This window comes from Eucalyptus grandis, chromosome 4, assembly GCF_016545825.1.
Source record: "Eucalyptus grandis isolate ANBG69807.140 chromosome 4, ASM1654582v1, whole genome shotgun sequence".
NCBI lineage: Eukaryota > Viridiplantae > Streptophyta > Magnoliopsida > Myrtales > Myrtaceae > Eucalyptus > Eucalyptus grandis.
This window is the reverse complement of record NC_052615.1, coordinates 4797947-4811614: the sequence shown is the minus strand read 5'-3', so window position 1 is coordinate 4811614 and position 13668 is coordinate 4797947. Positions and strand designations below refer to the sequence as shown.

The 13668-nt window shown below is 36.8% G+C and overlaps 1 pseudogene; it reads left to right on the top strand.

The window, feature by feature from the left end:
- Positions 1-1153, top strand: part of LOC104440731 — a 49398-nt pseudogene extending 48245 nt beyond the window's left edge.
- The last annotated feature ends 12515 nt before the right edge of the window (positions 1154-13668 follow it).

Genomic DNA, 13668 nt, shown 5'->3' with positions numbered 1-13668 from the left:
CTCTGTTTTTTTATTAAAAAAAAACAGCCAAGTTCAATTTAGTTATCTATTTAGTGTTTTTGCTATTTTCTAGGAAGTTAATAGCACGTTTGTGTGCAGTTATGTGTTGCATGTACGTGAGCAGTTTTTGCTTTGTTTAAGTTGTTCTGTACTTGACAGTTTCCTTTAGAACAGACGTATGCAAGTTTGTGTTCTGTTTCTCTGTGCTTCTCTTCCTCATTTGAAAAATATAGCTTCTGGTTTTCTATTTTTTTGTTTACTGTTTTGATCAGTAACAACACGCCCTACATATTTTGAATATCGAGGACAATGACAGCAGCAGCGACAACATCCTTAAGAGAACAAAAGATGCAGTTATAACCCTTCAGGACGTCTTGGAAGGGAAGCACAACGAAGATATAGAAAATGCTTTGTACCATTATCAAGTTCCTGCTGATGGCTGGTGGTCTGCTCTCTACAAGATAGTTGAAGGTTAGTGCTTCATTCTTGGACATACCTTGTTCTATATCTCAATTAGGGTCTCTGCTCGCTTAAGGTTGTTGCATGAGAATGAGTACTTGGACTTTCAAAGTATAAGGTTGTTCCTGCCTATAGATGGATGGAATTGTAGAAGTATTAAAAATGGAACGACCAAGATCATATGGTATCTACTTTTTGTTCTGATGTATCCTTTTCTAATTCATATATTGCATCTAATTAATCATCCTTCATGCAGGTCTAGGTTTGATGAGCAGACTTGCTGACCGTAGATATGAACGACTAGAGCACGAGTTTAGAGATAACGCGGATTGGGATGCTGTGGAAATGTTGTAAAAGAAGTGGAGACTTCAACACGATTCTTCATTTTTAATCGAAGGATTTCACATGCGAAGGCGAATACAGAGATATTGTCCTCTGTGGAGAAGAATCTTCAATTTGTACAAGCGTACGTCTATCAATGTATCATGTGTATCTCCCGAAACTGAGCTATGGTTAAATATTCCCCCAAGTTTGGTGATGCTCAGTATTAGCTACCCTCAAACCAGTCAATGTGCATGAAGCCCTTAAGCGTACATGATTCTTCTCGATGTTTGCTTGCTAGTTCAAGTACTAGTAAATGAAAATTCCAACTATTCAATTTGAATATGAGAATCTGGGATCAAGGCTTAGCTAACTTCACCAAGTGGAAGTATTTTAGGTAAGCATTCTGTTCAACCTGTCTTATGTATTTTTGTACATGATTCAAAGTACAATGTGCGAATCTTCTCATAAGTCTTCCCTAACTTCTTTGTACGCCTTGAATTTCATTACCATTTGCGAATCCCGGAGGTGAGGTAGATGATGATTCCTCTTCTATTGGAAATTATAGAGGTCCTCTTTCCATCATAATCGGTTCAAAGCATACTGCATGAAATGACTTGGAAGTCCTACGTAACTTTTTTGTACACCTTAAATTTTATTACAGTGCATGAATCTCAAATGTAACATCCTAGGTCCCACTGTGTAATATTGTTCGCTTTGGGTCACTCGCCCTAGCGCGAACGAACCGTCATCCCAGCCACGATCTTTTTCCCTCACGACTATAAAATGCGTTACACAAACCCAAGCCTTATAAGCTAACCAAGACCTCCTTCCTTCGGTGATGTGGGACAGGAGGAGAGAGGGACCCCTTCCTTGCGTACGTTCGAGGACCGTCGCTTGAGCCGTGGCCCAACACGAGGTCGGGAGTCAGAACAACATCCTCTTAACAAAAGAGAGTCCTCACTATGTGTGGCCCAACACGAGGTTGGGAGTCAGAACAACATTCGAGCTGTGGCTCTACACGTGGTCGGGAGTTGGCTTTGATACCACTTGTAACATCCCGAGCCCCACTGTATAATATTGTCCGCTTTAGGTCACCCGCCCTAGGAGGATGAACCGCCATCCCAGCCACGGTCTTTTCCCTCACGACTTTAAAACGTGTTACACAGATTAGAATGACCCAAGCCTTATAAGCTAACCAAGACCTCCCTCCCTAGGCAATGTAGGACAAGAGAAGAGAGGGACCCCTTCCTTGCGCACGTCCGAGGACCGTTGCTCGGGCCGTCACATCAAAAGCATGAGAAATGATAAATCCTCTCCACTCAAAATTACATAAGCCCTCTTTCTTGTATCAGAATCCTATTTGCTGAAGAACAACAACAAATAAAGTAGTCGAGGGTCAAAATCCTTACTTTAGTCTGTGAAATCATTTAGATCTGCGTTTGTGATCTTTTCCTTTTCTAAAAGACATAAAATTGGATAAAACAAAATGAGAACGTGTAACCAAAAGATGGAACATCACATTAGCTTTGGATAGTGAAACGTTGGCTATGTGGGTGAATTGAAACAAGAGTATCACCAAGTGAGACCTGATCATTTTTGCCTCCCAAATCAATTCCAGAATTTGATTACTTAAGGTTGTTCTAATCTTCAATATTATGCTTGAGCTATTGTTCAGACCCAAATTACCTTTGCATATTGAGTCAAATTAAACCAAGTCAAGTCAAGTTTGAACTTATAGAATGCTTTTTACTTAGTTAAGCTCGAGTAAGAATTGAGTATTGGAGTCTCAAACATTTAGAGTCCGTTTGGTAACACTTATGTTCTTGAGAGTAATTTCTTTTCAGAAATAGTTTTTTTTCTAGAATATTTTTTGAGTAAAAGAACGTGTTTGATAACTACGTAAAGTTTCTATTCTTGGAATGAAAAAAGAACATGAATGTGTTTGATATGATCTATAATTTTTTTGCAACATATGATTTCTTTTAATTTTTTAATATTTTTTTCTTTTCTTATTCTTCCTTACTGCCGCCTCTGCTCGACCGCCAACCACCAATTATTAGCGATGGCTAGCAGTGGCTAGACAATGAAGGGGCAATGGTGATGGGCGGCAGGTGGCAAGGAAGAGAAAATAAAAAATAATTTATTTCTAAAAATTATTTTCGAGAATAAAAACTATTTTTCTCTATTTATTGTTTCCGTTCCAAATCTATTCTCTAGCTACTTTTATATTCCGGAAAATAGAAAAATTAGTTAAAATTACCAAATGGATTATTTATTTATTTTAAGGAGAAAAAGAATAGAAAAAATAAAAGAACAGGAACAAGAAGTAGAAAAAAAGTAATTTCTTGTTCTCAAGAACAATTTCTAGAAATAAATTATTTTTTTCTTTATTACTTTTCTTCTTCCTTGCTGCTTGCTACCCCCGTCGTCACCCTTCATTGTCCGGCCATCGTTAATCACTTTGCGCCATCAACTAACCACTGTTGATCATCTATTGCTGACCGTCGGCTAGCGATGGCAAGGAAGAATAAGAAAAGAAAAAGAAATCTTAAAAAATAATAAAAAATTAGAAGAAATTATACATTACAAAAAAATTTGTGGATTGTACCAAATATATTCATGTTCTTTTTTCATTCCAAAAATAGAAATTTTGTGTAGTTATCAAATGCGTTTTTTACTCAGAATTTCTTATGAGGAATATAAATAGAAAAAGACTATTTCTTCAAAGAAATCGTTTTCGGAACATAAGTGTTACCAAACAGACCTAAAACTACTTTTTTCTACTATTATAATTTTAATGTTATAATATGTAATATATTTTTATTATTCTAAATATGATCCCAATATTGTATTTCCAATAAATTCCGATTTATTGCCCAATTTATTACCATGTGTATTACTTGATATTTGTCTGTTAATATGTTACCATAACGATCTTGATGGAATATATCGGTAACATAATAAATGGAATAAAAACGTCAAGTCGTCTAGTTCAAACCCTATCAATAAAAATTAAAAACACACATTATCAGGTTTGAGAGGTATTGGCTAGTAGAACAAGACGTACAGATCTGGTGTTCCTCTATTGCATATTGATCGTGCTATGTGGATCCGTCCAAGGTTTTGAGGTTTTCCTCTTTGCAGATTTCATCAATGGCTGGAGGTATGTTAATATTTATATTTCTGCAAATCGATCTCGAATTCTGTATGAATTTATCTATGATTGATAAATCAGGATCGTTAGGTTTTAGTTTATATTTAATCTATCAGTTGGTATCAGAAAATGTTTATAATCTCTGCCTTGATGGAATTTTGGAATTTTATTTATTTTCATTGAATTATGTGTGGGTAAATTCGGATTTATGTATGGTTTGGATCGGAATTCAAAATTCTGGCCAAATTTAGGCGACCCACCACGTGATAAGAATCTGCATGATCACACCGCCATTAGGAAGAAAAACCCTTAAATTTTTCGGAATATTACTAATCGTTGGAAGTTAATCGAGCGGTGAAATTTTGGTGGTTAGGGTTTTTAGGGTAGATTGTTTTAGGCTTAATTCTGATCAATATGTTGGTCATTTTTGCCGGATCTTGAAATTATTCGTTCGTTCTAATGTTCTCTTCGAAACCCATAAACCAATTTGGTCGGAAACAGGCTGTGGGAGGAGACCTAGGCGGCGGAACGAGGTTGGTCACAATAGAACATCGGCGAAAGAAAAAGTCGAAAAGAAGCCTCGGGTGCGTGCGTCACACCAGCACGAGGGTCTGTAGCGAGTGCGTGCGACGCACGCGCCCGAGCGGTTGCAACGGACGCCTGTGATCGACATGTAGCAGGCTTGTGTGATGCACGCGCCCGAGGGGCTTCAACGGGTCCGTGCATCGAATGCGCCCGAAGAAGAAAAAAAAAAGAAATTATGCTTTTGCAGAACTACAATTCTACCATCACTAAATAAAATTACGATCTTGCCCCTACGCATTAAGGAAAATTGCGGTTCTGCCCTAGACGCATGAAATTCCGATTTTGCCCCCGAGGTGTGGAAATTTACGATTTTACCCTTTTTGGGCGTAAAATTCCTATTTTACCCCTTAAAAGTAAGATTCCAATTGTGGCCTTCCATGCAAAATTCCAGTTTTACCCCCCCCCTCTTGCACGTGATTTTATTGTTCTACCCTTATGTGCAATTTCATGAATATTTTTTTATAAAATTAAATGTCTAGTGATCCGTATATATTTAATTAATTAAGGATTGGACACAGCATCTTTGATTATATTAAATTATATACATTAAAAGCCTTTGGATCACATATAGTCAACGACAATAATTGTAATTATTTACATTAATATTATGAATTTTATCCCACAGGATTTTTCAATATATTAATGTGATTAATTAAGATGAAATATTATTTTATCTTTCTTAATTTACCCATGGGGATTAAGGAAGGAATGTAATTTGATAGTTTCATCATGAAGTAACTATGAATCAATTTAAATTAGAAACTTAGCCCATAGGCAATTTTTGATGTTATGTGATTCATATATTTATAACATGTTTTACATTGGTAAAATATTGGGATAAGTACACTAATGGTCCTATAAGTTGTGTACGGTGCTCACTTTGGTGCCAAAAGTTTTCGTCAGATCACTTAAGTGCCAAAAAATTTGAAAAACGCTCACTTTGGTGCCAACGCCGATCTAAACTGCTAGAAATCTGACGTGGCCTTTTTTTTATATTAATTTCTTATACTTATGTGGCTCGCCGGAGAATCCAGTCAACAAGTAAACCACCAAACGACGTCGTTTGGTGTCTTAACCCAAGTCGAAACCCTAAATCCTCAAATTGAGAGAGAGAGAGAGAGAGAGAGAGAGAGAGAGAGAGAGAGGTCATGGCGGTGGCGTTGTCTTCTTCCCCGAAGAACAACACCAGCGCAGAGAAAGAGAAGCCATGGCAGCATCATCTTCTTCTCCGAAGAACAACACCAACAGAGAGAGAGAAGCCATGGCAATGTCGTCTTCTTCCCCAAAGAACAACACCAACAGAGAGAGAAGCCATGGCGGCGGTGTCTTCTTCCTCGAAGAACAACACCAACACCAGCCACTCTTTGAACAGAGCTCAATCCACCATCTCCATATGCGCCTTCCTTGTTTCCCTCGCACTCCTCATCTTCTCTCTCTGTTTGCACCTTCGATCCCCCTTTTTCCTCCTTCTTCTCTACCCTCGCCTCCTATTTTCCCATTAGTTCTTGGCTGAGCGATGGTGGCCGAGCACGGTGGCCGAAGCGACGGTGGCCGAGCATCGTGGCCAAGTGACGATGGCCGAGCACCGTGGCCAAGCGATGGTGGCCGAGCAAGCTTGGTCGGCGAGGATGAACAAAAAAAAAACCCTAATTTTAATCACAAATGAGCTATACGGCATCGTTTTTCCCAAGCCATCCACATAGGACGGCAAAACGACGTCGTTTTCTTAAGTAGGACAGAAAACGACGTCGTTTAAAGAGTTTATCGATTTTTTTTAAAATATAAAGCCACGTAATCATTTTGGTCGAAATTTCTCGCCCGTGGCACCAAAGTGATCGTTTTTTCTCTGATTTGGCACTTAAGTGATCCGGCGAAAACTTTTGGCACCAAAGTGAGCGCCATACACAACTTATGGCACAATTAGTGTACTTATCCCGTAAAATATTATTTAAGTTTATTTGCCTCAAATATATTGATACATAAGTTTTCTTTGATTATGATGTAGTCTTACCACTTACGATTAGTTCTAGTATAATTGTTCCCGAGCTTAATGGAAATAACTTTAAAGAGTGGAGAGAATTAGTTCTTCTCAATTGGGGTGCATGGATATTGATTATACTCTAAGGTCAGACGAACCACCTGAACCTATCGAGAATAGTACTCATGCTGAACATATTCATTATGTTCAATGGCAGCGGTCCAACCGTCTCAGTGTAATGTACATAAAGACAAAACTCTTTGCTAGCATTCGTGATTCAGTCATTCAGCATAGCAATGCCAAGGAATTGCTAGAGGCTATCGATGCACAATTTGAGTTTTCAGAAAAGGCGCATGCCATAACCTTAATTATGAAGTTCTCATCATTGAATCTTACCAGTGTAAGAGGTGTGCGTGAGCACATCATGAAGATGAGGGACATTACAACTCAGCTGAAGAATTTTGAGGTTGGGATATTAGAATCCTTTCTTGTATACTATATTCTAAATACTCTCTCACAGGAGTATGCCTCTTTCAAGATCTCTTACAACACACATAACAATAAATGGTCAATCAATGAACTCATAACCATGTGTGTTCAAGAGAAAGAGAGGCTACTAATGGAGAAAGAAGAAAGTGCTCATATGGCAACACATAATAAGTATAAAGGGCAAAGCAAGCAGAAGGGAAAAGGTAAGATGCCTCTACCTCCCCAAGCTAGTATTAAGAAGGAATCCAAGAGCTTTTTTTGTAAAAAGAATGGCACATGAAGAAAGATTGCGCCAAATTTAAGGCATGGCTCAAAAAGAAAGGTAACCAACTCGCATATGTTTGTTATGAAACTAATATGGTTGATGTGAGTCACAACACTTGGTGGATTGATTATGGTTCTACAATCCACATTTCGAATTCTTTGCAAGGTTTTCGAGACCATCGGAAACTAATGGGAAGTGAACAAGGCATCTATTTGGGAAACAATATGCGCTCGCGTGTGGAAGCTATTGGGACATGCAGATTAGTTCTCAGTAGTGGTTTTGTTTTAACTTTAGAAATGACCTTTTAAAATCCTAGTTTTTCTAGAAATTTAATTTCGGTTTCAAGACTTGTACTTTTGGGATATTCCTTTGAATTTTCAAATTCAACATTCAATTTATCGTATAATTCTGAAATTGTTGGGAATGGTATTTTGTATGATGGTCTCTTTTGAATTAATTTACAAGATAATGTCATTAATAATGTGATGCACGTTCATGATAACAGTGGCATAAAACGATGTGTTGTGAATGAGGATTTCTCTATGTTGTGGCATCGAAGATTGTGACATATCTCTGTTTATAGAATTAAGCGACTAATAAATGATTGAGTACTTACTACTCTAAATTTTATTGATTATGACACTTGTGTGGATTGTATAAAGGGAAACAGACCAACAAATCAAAGAAAAGTGCTAAGAGGAATATAGAAATATTAGAAATTATACATACAGATATTTGTAATCCGGATATGGATTCAAATGGTCAAATAGATGATTATTCATGATTTATGTATCTCTACTTGCTTCGTAATAAACATGAAGCACTAGATGCCTTTAAGGTATTTAAAACTGAAGTAGAGAAATAATGTGACAAGCAAATTAAGATCGTGAAATCAGATAGAGGTGGAGAATACTATGGTAGATACACTGAAGATGGACAAGCACCTAGTCCATTTGTGAATTTTCTTAAAGAGCGTGAGATTATTGCCCAATATATTATGCCTAGTTCACCAGATCAAAATGGTGTCGCAGAAAGAAGAAACCGACATTATTGGACATGGTGTAGAATATGCTAAGCAACTCCAAACTTCCTAAGTTTTTATTGACTGAGGCCCTTAAAACGGTTGTGTACATATTAAACCGAGTTCTAACAAAAATTGTTCCAAAGACACCTTTTGAGTTATTTAAAGGTTGGAAACTGAGTTTGCGACATGTACACGTTTGGGGATGCTCATCTGAAGTAAGAGTCTACAATTCACAGGAAAATAAGTTAAATCCAAAAACTATAAGTGGGTATTTCGTTGGATATGTCGAAAAGCCCAAATGATACAGATTTTATTGTACATCTCACACTACTAGGTTTGTGGAATCAAGAAATGCTAAATTTCTTAAGAATGATCCGATTAGTGGGAGCGATCAATTCATGGACTTTATTCTCGAAGAAGATTATTCAGATACTCAACATTCCACCTCAAGTATTGGATTGATTGGTGCTTACAACGCCCCTTCAGTTCAACCGGTTGTTAAGCAACCAATTATTGAAGATCCACAACCTATTGATGTCGATCTGGTAGACCCAATTGTTAAGCAATTACCAGATACTGTTGAGCTTCCAGTTGAATAACAAACTCTTCTGGAGGATGTTGATGCAATATTAAGAAGGTCTACTAAAATGAAGAAATCAGCAATTCCTAATGACTATATTGTGTATCTACAAGAATCTAACTATAATGTTGGAGCTGAAAGTGATCCTGATACGTTTTCACAAGCCATAAGCTGTGATAAATCCAATTTATGGTACAATGCCATGAAGAAAGAGATAAATTCTATGGCATCAAACGAAGATTGAGATTTAGTTGAGTTGCCTGATGGTGCGAAGACCATTGGTTGTAAATGGGTCTTTAAAACTAAGAATGATTCATTATGCAATATAGAGAGATATAAAGCTAGACTCGTTACCAAGGGATTTACTCAAAAGGAGGGAATTGATTACATGAAGACGTTTCCTCCTATATCCAAGAAAGATTCTTTTCGTACTATTTTGGCATTTGTTGCTCATTTTGATATGAAGTTACATCATATGGATGTAAAAATGGTATTCCTCAATGGAAAATTGAAAGAAGTGGTTTACATGAAATAACCATAAGGATTCTTCTCTAGCGCTGGTGAGCATTTGGTATGCAAGCTTAAAAGGTCTTTATATGGCTTGAAACAAGCATCCCGCCAATGGTATTTAAGATTCCATGAGGTTATCTCTTCGTTCGATTTTGTAGAGAATGTCATAGATCAATGTATATACCAGAAGGTTAGTATGAGCAAAATTTGTTTTCTTGTGCTATATGTAGATGGCATTTTACTTGCAACCAATGATAAAATGGTTGTTATATGAAGTGAAATAATTTTTCTCTGAGAGTTTTGATATGAAGAATATGGGTGAAGCGTCTTATATCATTGGGATTAAGATCCATAGAGATAGACCTTGAGGTATATTAGGATTATCTCAAGAAACCTATATTAATAAGGTCTTGGAGAGGTTTCGGATGAAATATTGTTCACCAAGTATAACACCCATTGTGAAGGGTGATAGGTTTAATTAAACCAATGCCTGAAAATCAATTTTGAAATAGAACAAATGAAGAACAGCACATATGCTTTTGCTATCGGAAGCTTGATGTATGCTTAGGTTTGCACTCGACTTGCCAGGTATGGACCATTGGAGAGCTGCAAAGAAGGTGATGAGGTACTTTCAAGGAACTAAGGGACATATGCTTATGTATAGAGGGACAAACAGCTTAGAGGTAGTTTGGTTACTCAGACTCAGACTTTGCTGGCTATGTTGATTTCTGTAAATCAATATCGGGATATATTTTTATGTTTGCTAGCGAAGCTGTATCCTGGAGGAGTGCAAAACAAACCTTGGTTGCCACTTCTACTATGGAGGTAGAGTTCGTTTCTTGTTTTGAGGCCACCTCACATGGTGTGTGGTTGAAAAGTTTCATATCAAGGCTTAGAGTTATGGATTCCATTGCTAGGCCATTAAGAATATTTTGCGACAATTCAGCTGCAGTTTTTATGGCTAAGAACCACAAAAGTGATAGTCGAAGCAAACACATCAACATCAAGTATTTAGCCATCGGAGAGCGTGTTAAAGAGAAGAAAGTAGTCATGGAACATGTAAGTACTGGCTTGATGATAGCTGATTTTTTAACTAAAAGCATGTCATCAATAAGTTATAAGGATCATGTATTTAGAATGGGTATTGGTCCAATCATGTAAATTTTTCTTTATATGGAAGAATTTGTGAGACATAAAGTAAATATATGGTTTATTTATTAAGTTATTTGATTACATATGGGCCGATGAAACGCATTGTGATACATGGAAGATCATACTTGCTCTAAGAGGACTCATTGCCGTGATTCATGTGTTTATTTCAGTATGAAGTTTATGTGGGTTTGGGTTAATAATTCATTTGATGGAATATTGAGATCAAGTGGGAGAATATTATAATTTTAATGTTATAATATGTAATATATTTTTATTATTCTAAATATGATCCCAATATTGTATTCCCAATAAATTCAGATTTATTGCCCAATTTATTACCCACGTGTATTATATGATATTTGCCTATTAATATGTTACCATAACGGTCTTGATGGAAGATATCGGTAACGTAATAAACGGAATAAAAACGTCAGGTCATCTAATTCAAATCCTATCACTACAAAAAGCACACCATCAGGTTTAAGGGGTATTGGCTAGTAGAACAGGACGTACACATCTGGCGTTCCTCTATTGCAGATTGATCGTGCTACGTGGATCCGTCCAAGGTTTTGAGATTTTCCTCTTTGCAGATTTCATCAATGGCTAGAGATATGTTGATCTTTACATTTCCGCAAATCGATCCTGAATTCAGTATAAATTTATCTGTGATCGATAAATCGAGATCGTTAGGTTTTAGTTTATATTTAATCTATCATCTATTTCTTGTTCCTGTTCCAAATTTATTCCCCAATTACTTTTTCATTCCGGAGAATAGAAAAATTAGTTGACGTTACTAAACTGATTTTTATTCTTTTTCTATTTCAGAGAGCAAAACAATAGAAAAATAAAAGAACATGAGCATTGCCAAATAGGGCCTTAGTTATGACCATCCGAACAATCTTGTCTTCTCTTCACTTATCTCCTGTCATGAATCCTCAAGAGGGGAAGCTTAACCCGCCCTCATCTTTTTTGTCTAAAAAGTCTCTGCTCGGAAGGCCCAAAACACTGATTGCCTTCATGTTGATCACTTGATCTCATACAAACTTGTCAATCGTGTTGATGCCTCCTCAACTTGTCTGTATTTTTGGTCACTGGGTGCTTTGCCTTTTTGTTTAATTGGTCTTGCAGTCTTGTATTCCTGACAAGACTAGGCCTCCAAAGCTTGTGCAATGTTAGTTGGATTCACTCCTATATAGAGGAAGCTCAATGAGTTGCAAGCCCAAAAAGGGCTTGAACCCATATGATAAGTCATACGGAGAATTAGGGTTTCTCATTATCTTTAAAAGTGGTAGCCGCAATAATAAAAATAATAATAATAATAATAATAATAATAATAATAATAATAATAATAATAATAATAATAATAATAATAATAATAATAATAACAAGAGAAAAAGAGAAAGCAGAAAATCTAAGGGTTGGGGCAAAGTCTAATTTACAAGTTGGCATCGGAGGTTGATTCGTGCTTCGATTGAGTTGAAATTTTGTCAGCATGTTCGTGGCGCAATCTTTTCGAATCTGAACGGTTTGATTTTTGTTTGAAGCTCTCTACATTAGATTTTTCATGGATTGATCAAAACCTGCGTTTTTGGTTAGATTTATCCTTGATCTCTTGTGCAATTCATGTGTATTGCCAAGAGTTATATTCTTGAGATCTTTGGTGCTATGTACCTCTAGTATTTGCTAGAGAAGAACATTGTTCACCCAAATTTGTTGATAGTGAAGATTTTTGGGTGGACTCTAGTCCCATGGTTTTTTATCTCCTCACATCGAGAAGGTTTTCCACATAAAAGAATTGTCTTGTGTTCGCGTGCTTGGTATTTATTTTACTCCACTATATTGATTCCTATTAGGTTTATACAAGAAGGAAGATTATTTTATTCCGCTACGTTAATTCGATATTGTTCGAATAGTTACTGTTCTCCCATCATACAAAACCTGCAATATCCAAATAATAAATAAAAACACTTCAATCTAGTTAGTTAGTTTTACAATTATTAGAATTGTTTTATTGTCAACGCTCAGTTGATGCGTGGTGAATGGGTGACAACATGGAAAATGATTGATGGAACTCAAGTGCTTGAAGAAGAATAAAACCTATCGATAGTATACCTAAATCTAGTAGCAATACTAACCCATGTACTTACATAATAAGCTTATGGCAAATGACATGAACAAGGTGGTTGTGGAGATGTGGTGGTGCCAGTGGTTGGGCGTGGTACTGATGAGGATTCGGCTGACCTCGAGAGATGAAACATCACTTCCAGGGTGGTCGCAGAGATTTGGTGGTGTCGGTAGTTGCAGTGGTGTCGGTAGTTGCGATTTGTATTGATGAGGATCTGGCTGGACTCAAGGTCAGGCCGATGGAAGTTTCACTGATTGTGACCGCTAGTTTTTCGCCTTGAGAGCAATGGTTACTGTTAGCAGTGTTGCAGTTGTTGCCGTCACCCTTTCACTTGTTTGCGAGCTCGTGTGACCCTGTGTTAGAAGTTGAACACTGCAAAATAATGGAAGATCATTGGCATTATAGAGTGAAGCTCAAGATTGATATTATGGCCACTAAAGCTCAAGATTGGTTGCATGTAAAGGTAGCAGGGAATGGACCGATCAGAGCAAAGTGCTTAAAGATTATGATAGGCAAGTATTTTATTCCTAATCCAAAGGGGCCAAACTGTATAATGAGTGTTTCAAGTTGATTTGAACAAATGGTCATGACTCATTTGCATGCTATTAATTACCCAGCTGAAAACGTATTTGATTCCTAAACTACTTTCTCCCCTAAAAGTTAGGAGAAAAATAAATTGAATTATCATACGCTCAAACGCACAGTTAAATATTTATTTTATGTCATGTTTCTTTGTTTAAATATATATATATATATATATATATATCTTTTCTGGTAATGTTATATTGTTTTTTTTTTTGGATAAGTACACTATTAGTGCCAAAACTTGTGTACGACGCTCACTTTGGTGCCAAAAGTTTCTGTCGGATCACTTAAGTACCAAATTAAAGGAAAAATAATCACTTGGGTGCCACTAGCGAAAAATTCCGACCAAAATGATTACGTGGCTTTAAAAATAAAAAATTGATAGGGCCTTTAAACGACGTCGTTTTCGATTTCCTTAAGAAAACGACATCGTTTTGC